Raw genomic sequence first — 10,790 nt, forward strand, 5'->3', positions numbered from 1 at the left:
AGCAAAAGCCCCGACTTAATGCATATGAATGTATATGGCATGTACGACTTGAAAGTTCAACAACATAAAAACAACGACAACATAACAGCGTTTCCAGCAACAACAACTTAAAAATCAACTTTGGCTCATCGGCCTACAACTCAGCATTTTCAACAAAACAACTTATATTCAACTTTGGCTCATCAGCCTACAACTTAATATTTTCCACAAAAGCAACTTATCAACGTATTGGCATCAACATTTCACAACATAGACTCCACGAATTTATTAATCACAATTGGATACAATAGGCCAATCACCAAGTACACTTACATCATAAAAATCAACCATTTTTACATACTGCAACAGTGTTAACCGGTTAACGCTATAGGTTAACCGGTTAACGCAGGAAAATTACACTCCCAGGCAAAACGCAACAGTGTTAACCGGTTAACGCTATAGGTTAACCGGTTAACGCAGGCAAAACTCAACATTTTCTCAATTTATAACAGTGTTAACCGGTTAACACCCTGGGTTAACCGGTTAACGCAGGCGAAACAGCAGTTCCTGCGCTAACACAAGGCAGAATGCAGAGTTTCCGCATTTTCCGCCGTTGGAGGACTTCCGGACCTCCGATTCAACTTCCGTAAAAAGCTATACGCTCAGAATTTCACCATACACTCAAACACAAATTCAATTTCAGCTTTAATACAACTTATTCAACATAATTCTCAGCATTCTAAATCCCAATTAGGGTCAATCGACGGCTTATCACTACCCATTACATGTTAATCGATAATACCCATTAAACGACGATAAACCCCCTTACCTTAACAATCCGGCAACTCTTCGAGCTTCAAGCTTTTCCGTTCTCCAACCTTTGCTCTACAGCTCTTCTCTTGCCCTTTTCCTCTTCTCTGCAGCTTCTCAACTTTTCTCGTGAAAACCTTTTCCAACAAATGAAAACCTTTTCTTTATTCCCACTTATATATTTTCCCATAATAATTATTATTCCAAATAATAATAATAATAATAATAATCCAATAATCCAATTTATTTAATTAAATTAATAAAATAATATTAACTCAATTAAATAATTCTCTTATTTTAATCGGGGTGTTACAACTCTCCCCCACTAAAAGAGTTTTCGTCCTCGAAAACATACCTCAAGCAAATAACTCTGGATAGGACTCTTTCATCTGACTCTCCCGTTCCCAAGTCACATTGCCACCTGCTGGTCCTCCCCAGGCTACCTTCACTAAGGCAATCTCTTTACCCCGCAACTGCTTCAACTCTCGATCCTCAATCCTCATAGGCGATGTCTCAACAGTCAGGTTGTCTCTCACCTGTACATCATCTACTTGGACTACATGCGACGGATCATGAATGTACCTCCTCAACTGAGACACATGAAAAACCTCATGCAAATTCGCAAGTGACGGCGGTAAAGCGATACGATAGGCTACTTCTCCTATCCTCTCCAGAATCTGATAAGGACCAATAAATCGAGGTGTCAACTTCTTCGACTTCAAAGCCCGACCAACACCTGTTATCGGAGTAACACGAAGAAACACATGATCTCCCTCTTGGAACTCAAGTGACTTCCTCCTCTTATCATGATAACTCTTCTGACGACTCTGAGCAATTCTCATCTTTTCCTGAATCATCTTAATCTTTTCTGTAGTCTGTTGAACGATCTCCGGTCCAACCACAACACTCTCACCGGACTCATACCAACATAAAGGTGTCCGACATCTCCTACCATACAAAGCTTCAAACGGCGCCATACCAATGCTCGAATGAAAACTATTGTTGTAGGTAAACTCAATCAAAGGTAAATAACAATCCCAAGCACCTCCCTTTTCCAAAACGCAAGCTCTCAAAAGATCCTCTAGTGACTGAATCGTCCTCTCAGTCTGACCATCAGTCTGCGGATGATATGCAGAACTCAATCTCAGCTTAGTTCCTAAAGCCTTCTGCAAACCTTCCCAGAACTTCGATGTAAATCTAGGATCTCTGTCCGAAACAATACTCGACGGAATACCATGCAGACTTACAATCTTCTCAATATACAACTCAGCCAATTTCTCTAACGGATAATCCATTCTGATCGGAATGAAATGAGCCGACTTCGTCAATCTGTCAACAATCACCCAAATAGCTTCAAAATTCCTACTCGTCCTCGGTAAACCAGAAACAAAATCCATACTGATACTATCCCACTTCCACTCTGGAATAGCCAACGGTTGCATCAGCCCAGACGGCTTCTGATGCTCAATCTTTGACTTCTGACAAGTCAAACAAGAATAAACAAAACTCGCAATTTCTTTCTTCATTCCTGGCCACCAAAATAACTTCTTTAAATCATGATACATCTTCGTAGCTCCAGGATGAATACTCAATCCACTACGATGTCCTTCCTCAAGAATACTCCTCTTAAGCTCGGTAACATCCGGAATACACACCCGACTACCAAATTTCAAAATACCATTCTCGTCAACTCTGAATTCGCCACCTTGACCTTGATTCACTAGGGTCAACTTATCAACCAAAAGCATATCAGATTTCTGACCCTCTCTGATCTCATCCAGAATACCACTTGTTAACTTCAACATCCCCAATTTAACACTATTGTGAGTACTCTCACACACCAAACTCAAGTCTCTAAACTGCTCAATTAAATCCAATTCCTTAACCATTAGCATAGACATATGTAATGATTTCCGACTCAATGCATCAGCCACTACGTTTGCTTTACCCGGATGGTAATTCAAACCAAAGTCATAATCCTTCAGAAACTCTAACCATCTTCTCTGTCTCATATTCAGCTCTTTCTGATCAAACAAATACTTTAAACTCTTATGGTCACTGAAAACCTCAAATCTTGACCCATACAAGTAATGCCTCCATAACTTCAGAACAAATACCACGGCTGCCAACTCTAAATCGTGTGTCGGATAGTTCCTTTCATGAACCCTCAGCTGTCTCGAAGCATAAGCTATAACCTGCTTATTCTGCATCAATACACCACCCAAACCCAACAATGAAGCATCACAGTAAACCTCAAATGGTTCCGACGAACTCGGTAATATCAGAATAGGAGCAGTAGTCAGCCTTCTCTTTAACTCTTGGAAACCTTCTTCACATTTTGAGTCCCAAACAAACGCTTGCCCCTTTCTAGTCAACATTGTCAACGGTAATGCCAACTTAGAAAATCCCTCAATGAACTTCCTATAATAACCAGCCAAACCAAGAAAACTTCGAATCTCAGCAACAGACTTCGGAGCTTCCCACTTAGATACCGCTTCTATCTTGGAAGGATCAACAGCAACACCACCCCTTGAAATCACATGACCAAGAAAACTAACCTCTTCTAACCAAAATTCACACTTGGACAATTTAGCAAATAACTTCTTTTCTCGTAGAACTTCTAAAACCACTCTCAATTGCTCAGCATGCTCTTCTTCAGATTTCGAATACACCAAAATGTCATCAATAAACACCACAACAAACTTGTCTAGGTACGGATGGAAAATCCTATTCATATACTCCATAAATACTCCAGGCGCATTAGTCACACCAAAAGGCATTACAGAATACTCATAATGTCCATACCTGGTTCTGAAAGCAGTCTTCTGAATATCCTCGGTTTTCACACGAATCTGATGATACCCAGATCTCAAATCTATCTTGCTGAACACACTTGCACCAACCAATTGATCCATCAAATCATCAATCCTCGGCAACGGATACCGATTCTTGATCGTCACTTTATTCAGTTGTCTGTAGTCCACACACAACCTCATAGTACCTTCTTTCTTCTTGACCAACAACACTGGTGCACCCCACGGTGACACACTCGGACGAATAAATTTCTTATCCAACAGATCTTCCAACTGACTCTTCAATTCAGTTAACTCAACAGCAGACATACGGTACGGAGCCATCGATATCGGCCTAGTACCAGGTACCAAGTCAATAGAGAACTCCACTTCACGCTCTGGCGGCAATTCATTCACCTCTTCAGGAAACACATCAGGAAAATCACACACCACGGCTAGATCGCCAATCACCAGTTTATCTTTAGCCTCCAAAGTCGCTAACAGCATAAACAACTCTGCTCCCTCAACTACTTCTTCATTCACCTGTCTTGCTGATAGAAACAAACTCTTTCCTTCCTCAATCTCAGGAAAGACCACAGTCTTATCAAAACAATTGATAGAAACTCGATTAAACACCAACCAGTTCATACCCAGAATAACATCAATCTGCACTAGTGGAAGACACACTAGGTCCATCCCAAAGTCTCTACCAAAAATACTCAAAGGACAATTTAAACAAACCGATGTAGTAGTCACTGAACCCTTCGCAGGAGTATCAATTACCATACTACCAAACATCTCAGATATCTCTAACTTAAGTTTCACAGCACAATCCAAAGATATAAAGGAATGAGTCGCACCTGTGTCAATAATAGCTACAAGAGGAAAGCCATTAATATAACACGTACCTCGGATCAAACGATCATCTGCAGAAGTCTCAGAACCCGATAAAGCAAAGACCTTGCCTCCTGACTGATTCCCTTTCTTCGGCTTCTGACACTGACTTCCAATATGCCCTTCTTCTCCGCAATTAAAACAAATCACTTCCTTGTGCTTGCAATCAGCTATTGCATGGCCAATCTTACCACAGCGAAAACACCTCTTTACTTCAACAGTGCATACATTACTCTTATGACCAGCCTGACCACATTTGAAGCAAACTATACCAACAGGAGTACCTCCCCCACTAGTTCTCTGGGCCGGAGCAGCTCTTTGCTTCCCTTTTCCAGCTGGAACATCATACGGCTTGCCACGGTTTTGATGTTGCTTGCCTCTGCGATCACTGACAACCTTGTAATGAGCATTATTGTCTTCTTCAAATATCCTGCAGCTATCAACCAATTCAGTAAAAATGCGTATCTTCTGATACCCAACAGCCTTCTTAATTTCAGAGCGCAATCCGTTTTCAAACTTGATGCACTTTGAAAATTCAGCACCAGCACCAGTGTAATGAGGATAAAATTTGGACAACTCCACAAATTTTGCAGCATAATCAGTGACAGACATGTTTCCTTGCTTCAGCTCAAGGAATTCAATTTCCTTCTTACCACGGACATCTTCCGGATAATACTTCCTCAGAAATTCCCTACGGAATACATCCCAAGTAACGTCTTCACCTGCCACAGTCAACCTCTCGTGAGTCTCTAGCCACCAGTCATCAGCTTCGACTGCTAGCATGTGAGTACCATACCGAACCTTCTGAGCTGGAGTGCAATCCATAACACGAAAGATTCTCTCAATCTCTTTCAACCATCCTAAAGCTGCATCTGGATCATGCTTCCCTTTAAACACCGGCGGATTCTCTCTCTGAAAAGTCGCCAAGCTACGTGATCCAGCATCTCCACCAGCATTTGGCAAGTTCTGCACAGCTTGTGCCATTGCTTGCATTGCGGCAGCCATTGCAGCGTCATTCCTTCCAGCCATTTCAACTAGTCACTACAAGACAACTTAAAAGTTAGACTAGTAACAATTACACAATTGTTAGACAGTAACGACACGACAACTGGCCGGACAGACCGACCTGCTCTGATACCACTAATGTAACACCCTTCTAAAATACCCTAAATGTTTAATTAAGACAACAACAATTAAATCATACATATCAGAGTAATCATGCATCTCAAGGGTGTCACATAACCACTTCTTCACAAAATTCAACATAAATCAGTCATGCTCAATTTTATTCAACATAAAAACTTCTTTAACAATACGCAGCGGATAAAAATTTCAACATCTGTAATTCATCAAAATTAACATTTATTCAACAATTCAAACATCCCGTCCCGATGTTACATCTATCAGAGCATGACCCACTAAAACCACTCTAGACTTCGAGCACTAGCTTCTACTCCACTCACTGCTCGTTACCTGAAAAATATAACTGTAAGGGTGAGTTCCTCAATCGATATAACAAATATTATAAATCATCATGTTATGTTAAGTAACTTTACACGTTAATCACCCACATCATATCATGCATTCGGTAACGGCACATCCACTCAATAACAACATAAAATGCAACTCAAAACAACAATTAATGCAACTCAAATGAGACTCGACTCTTCATGCATGTGGTACCATTTGGAGTAAAACTCCCAACTTAAAATCATTGCCAGTTTGGTGGGCATCAAGGCATAAGCCTTCAACTTTCAACTTAAAAATGTGCCAATCCAGGCCAACGTGGTGTGAGCAAAAGCCCCGACTTAATGCATATGAATGTATATGGCATGTACGACTTGAAAGTTCAACAACATAAAAACAACGACAACATAACAGCGTTTCCAGCAACAACAACTTAAAAATCAACTTTGGCTCATCGGCCTACAACTCAGCATTTTCAACAAAACAACTTATATTCAACTTTGGCTCATCAGCCTACAACTTAATATTTCCACAAAAGCAACTTATCAACGTATTGGCATCAACATTTCACAACATAGACTCCATGAATTTATTAATCACAATTGGATACAATAGGCCAATCACCAAGTACACTTACATCATAAAAATCAACCATTTTTACATACTGCAACAGTGTTAACCGGTTAACGCTATAGGTTAACCGGTTAACGCAGGAAAATTACACTCCCAGGCAAAACGCAACAGTGTTAACCGGTTAACGCTATAGGTTAACCGGTTAACGCAGGCAAAACTCAACATTTTCTCAATTTATAACAGTGTTAACCGGTTAACACCCTGGGTTAACCGGTTAACGCAGGCGAAACAGCAGTTCCTGCGCTAACACAAGGCAGAATGCAGAGTTTCCGCATTTTCCGCCGTTGGAGGACTTCCGGACCTCCGATTCAACTTCCGTAAAAAGCTATACGCTCAGAATTTCACCATACACTCAAACACAAATTCAATTTCAGCTTTAATACAACTTATTCAACATAATTTCTCAGCATTCTAAATCCCAATTAGGGTCAATCGACGGCTTATCACTACCCATTACATGTTAATCGATAATACCCATTAAACGACGATAAACCCCCCTTACCTTAACAATCCGGCAACTCTTCGAGCTTCAAGCTTTTCCGTTCTCCAACCTTTGCTCTACAGCTCTTCTCTTGCCCTTTTCCTCTTCTCTGCAGCTTCTCAACTTTTCTCGTGAAAACTTTTCCAACAAATGAAAACCTTTTCTTTATTCCCACTTATATATTTTCCCATAATAATTATTATTCCAAATAATAATAATAATAATAATAATCCAATAATCCAATTTATTTAATTAAATTAATAAAATAATATTAACTCAATTAAATAATTCTCTTATTTTAATCGGGGTGTTACAACTCTCCCCCACTAAAAGAGTTTTCGTCCTCGAAAACATACCTCAAGCAAATAACTCTGGATAGGACTCTTTCATCTGACTCTCCCGTTCCCAAGTCACATTGCCACCTGCTGGTCCTCCCCAGGCTACCTTCACTAAGGCAATCTCTTTACCCCGCAACTGCTTCAACTCTCGATCCTCAATCCTCATAGGCGATGTCTCAACAGTCAGGTTGTCTCTCACCTGTACATCATCTACTTGGACTACATGCGACGGATCATGAATGTACCTCCTCAACTGAGACACATGAAAAACCTCATGCAAATTCGCAAGTGACGGCGGTAAAGCGATACGATAGGCTACTTCTCCTATCCTCTCCAGAATCTGATAAGGACCAATAAATCGAGGTGTCAACTTCTTCGACTTCAAAGCCCGACCAACACCTGTTATCGGAGTAACACGAAGAAACACATGATCTCCCTCTTGGAACTCAAGTGACTTCCTCCTCTTATCATGATAACTCTTCTGACGACTCTGAGCAATTCTCATCTTTTCCTGAATCATCTTAATCTTTTCTGTAGTCTGTTGAACGATCTCCGGTCCAACCACAACACTCTCACCGGACTCATACCAACATAAAGGTGTCCGACATCTCCTACCATACAAAGCTTCAAACGGCGCCATACCAATGCTCGAATGAAAACTATTGTTATAGGTAAACTCAATCAAAGGTAAATAACAATCCCAAGCACCTCCCTTTTCCAAAACGCAAGCTCTCAAAAGATCCTCTAGTGACTGAATCGTCCTCTCAGTCTGACCATCAGTCTGCGGATGATATGCAGAACTCAATCTCAGCTTAGTTCCTAAAGCCTTCTGCAAACCTTCCCAGAACTTCGATGTAAATCTAGGATCTCTGTCCGAAACAATACTCGACGGAATACCATGCAGACTTACAATCTTCTCAATATACAACTCAGCCAATTTCTCTAACGGATAATCCATTCTGATCGGAATGAAATGAGCCGACTTCGTCAATCTGTCAACAATCACCCAAATAGCTTCAAAATTCCTACTCGTCCTCGGTAAACCAGAAACAAAATCCATACTGATACTATCCCACTTCCACTCTGGAATAGCCAACGGTTGCATCAGCCCAGACGGCTTCTGATGCTCAATCTTTGACTTCTGACAAGTCAAACAAGAATAAACAAAACTCGCAATTTCTTTCTTCATTCCTGGCCACCAAAATAACTTCTTTAAATCATGATACATCTTCGTAGCTCCAGGATGAATACTCAATCCACTACGATGTCCTTCCTCAAGAATACTCCTCTTAAGCTCGGTAACATCCGGAATACACACCCGACTACCAAATTTCAAAATACCATTCTCGTCAACTCTGAATTCGCCACCTTGACCTTGATTCACTAGGGTCAACTTATCAACCAAAAGCATATCAGATTTCTGACCCTCTCTGATCTCATCCAGAATACCACTTGTTAACTTCAACATCCCCAATTTAACACTATTGTGAGTACTCTCACACACCAAACTCAAGTCTCTAAACTGCTCAATTAAATCCAATTCCTTAACCATTAGCATAGACATATGTAATGATTTCCGACTCAATGCATCAGCCACTACGTTTGCTTTACCCGGATGGTAATTCAAACCAAAGTCATAATCCTTCAGAAACTCTAACCATCTTCTCTGTCTCATATTCAGCTCTTTCTGATCAAACAAATACTTTAAACTCTTATGGTCACTGAAAACCTCAAATCTTGACCCATACAAGTAATGCCTCCATAACTTCAGAACAAATACCACGGCTGCCAACTCTAAATCGTGTGTCGGATAGTTCCTTTCATGAACCCTCAGCTGTCTCGAAGCATAAGCTATAACCTGCTTATTCTGCATCAATACACCACCCAAACCCAACAATGAAGCATCACAGTAAACCTCAAATGGTTCCGACGAACTCGGTAATATCAGAATAGGAGCAGTAGTCAGCCTTCTCTTTAACTCTTGGAAACCTTCTTCACATTTTGAGTCCCAAACAAACGCTTGCCCCTTTCTAGTCAACATTGTCAACGGTAATGCCAACTTAGAAAATCCCTCAATGAACTTCCTATAATAACCAGCCAAACCAAGAAAACTTCGAATCTCAGCAACAGACTTCGGAGCTTCCCACTTAGATACCGCTTCTATCTTGGAAGGATCAACAGCAACACCACCCCTTGAAATCACATGACCAAGAAAACTAACCTCTTCTAACCAAAATTCACACTTGGACAATTTAGCAAATAACTTCTTTTCTCGTAGAACTTCTAAAACCACTCTCAATTGCTCAGCATGCTCTTCTTCAGATTTCGAATACACCAAAATGTCATCAATAAACACCACAACAAACTTGTCTAGGTACGGATGGAAAATCCTATTCATATACTCCATAAATACTCCAGGCGCATTAGTCACACCAAAAGGCATTACAGAATACTCATAATGTCCATACCTGGTTCTGAAAGCAGTCTTCTGAATATCCTCGGTTTTCACACGAATCTGATGATACCCAGATCTCAAATCTATCTTGCTGAACACACTTGCACCAACCAATTGATCCATCAAATCATCAATCCTCGGCAACGGATACCGATTCTTGATCGTCACTTTATTCAGTTGTCTGTAGTCCACACACAACCTCATAGTACCTTCTTTCTTCTTGACCAACAACACTGGTGCACCCCACGGTGACACACTCGGACGAATAAATTTCTTATCCAACAGATCTTCCAACTGACTCTTCAATTCAGTTAACTCAACAGCAGACATACGGTACGGAGCCATCGATATCGGCCTAGTACCAGGTACCAAGTCAATAGAGAACTCCACTTCACGCTCTGGCGGCAATTCATTCACCTCTTCAGGAAACACATCAGGAAAATCACACACCACGGCTAGATCGCCAATCACCAGTTTATCTTTAGCCTCCAAAGTCGCTAACAGCATAAACAACTCTGCTCCCTCAACTACTTCTTCATTCACCTGTCTTGCTGATAGAAACAAACTCTTTCCTTCCTCAATCTCAGGAAAGACCACAGTCTTATCAAAACAATTGATAGAAACTCGATTAAACACCAACCAGTTCATACCCAGAATAACATCAATCTGCACTAGTGGAAGACACACTAGGTCCATCCCAAAGTCTCTACCAAAAATACTCAAAGGACAATTTAAACAAACCGATGTAGTAGTCACTGAACCCTTCGCAGGAGTATCAATTACCATACTACCAAACATCTCAGATATCTCTAACTTAAGTTTCACAGCATAATCCAAAGATATAAAGGAATGAGTCGCACCTGTGTCAATAATAGCTACAAGAGGAAAGCCATTAATATAACACGTACCTCGGATCAAACGATCATCTGCAGAAGTCTCAG

Source organism: Lathyrus oleraceus, chromosome 1 (assembly GCF_024323335.1).
Source record: "Lathyrus oleraceus cultivar Zhongwan6 chromosome 1, CAAS_Psat_ZW6_1.0, whole genome shotgun sequence".
NCBI lineage: Eukaryota > Viridiplantae > Streptophyta > Magnoliopsida > Fabales > Fabaceae > Lathyrus > Lathyrus oleraceus.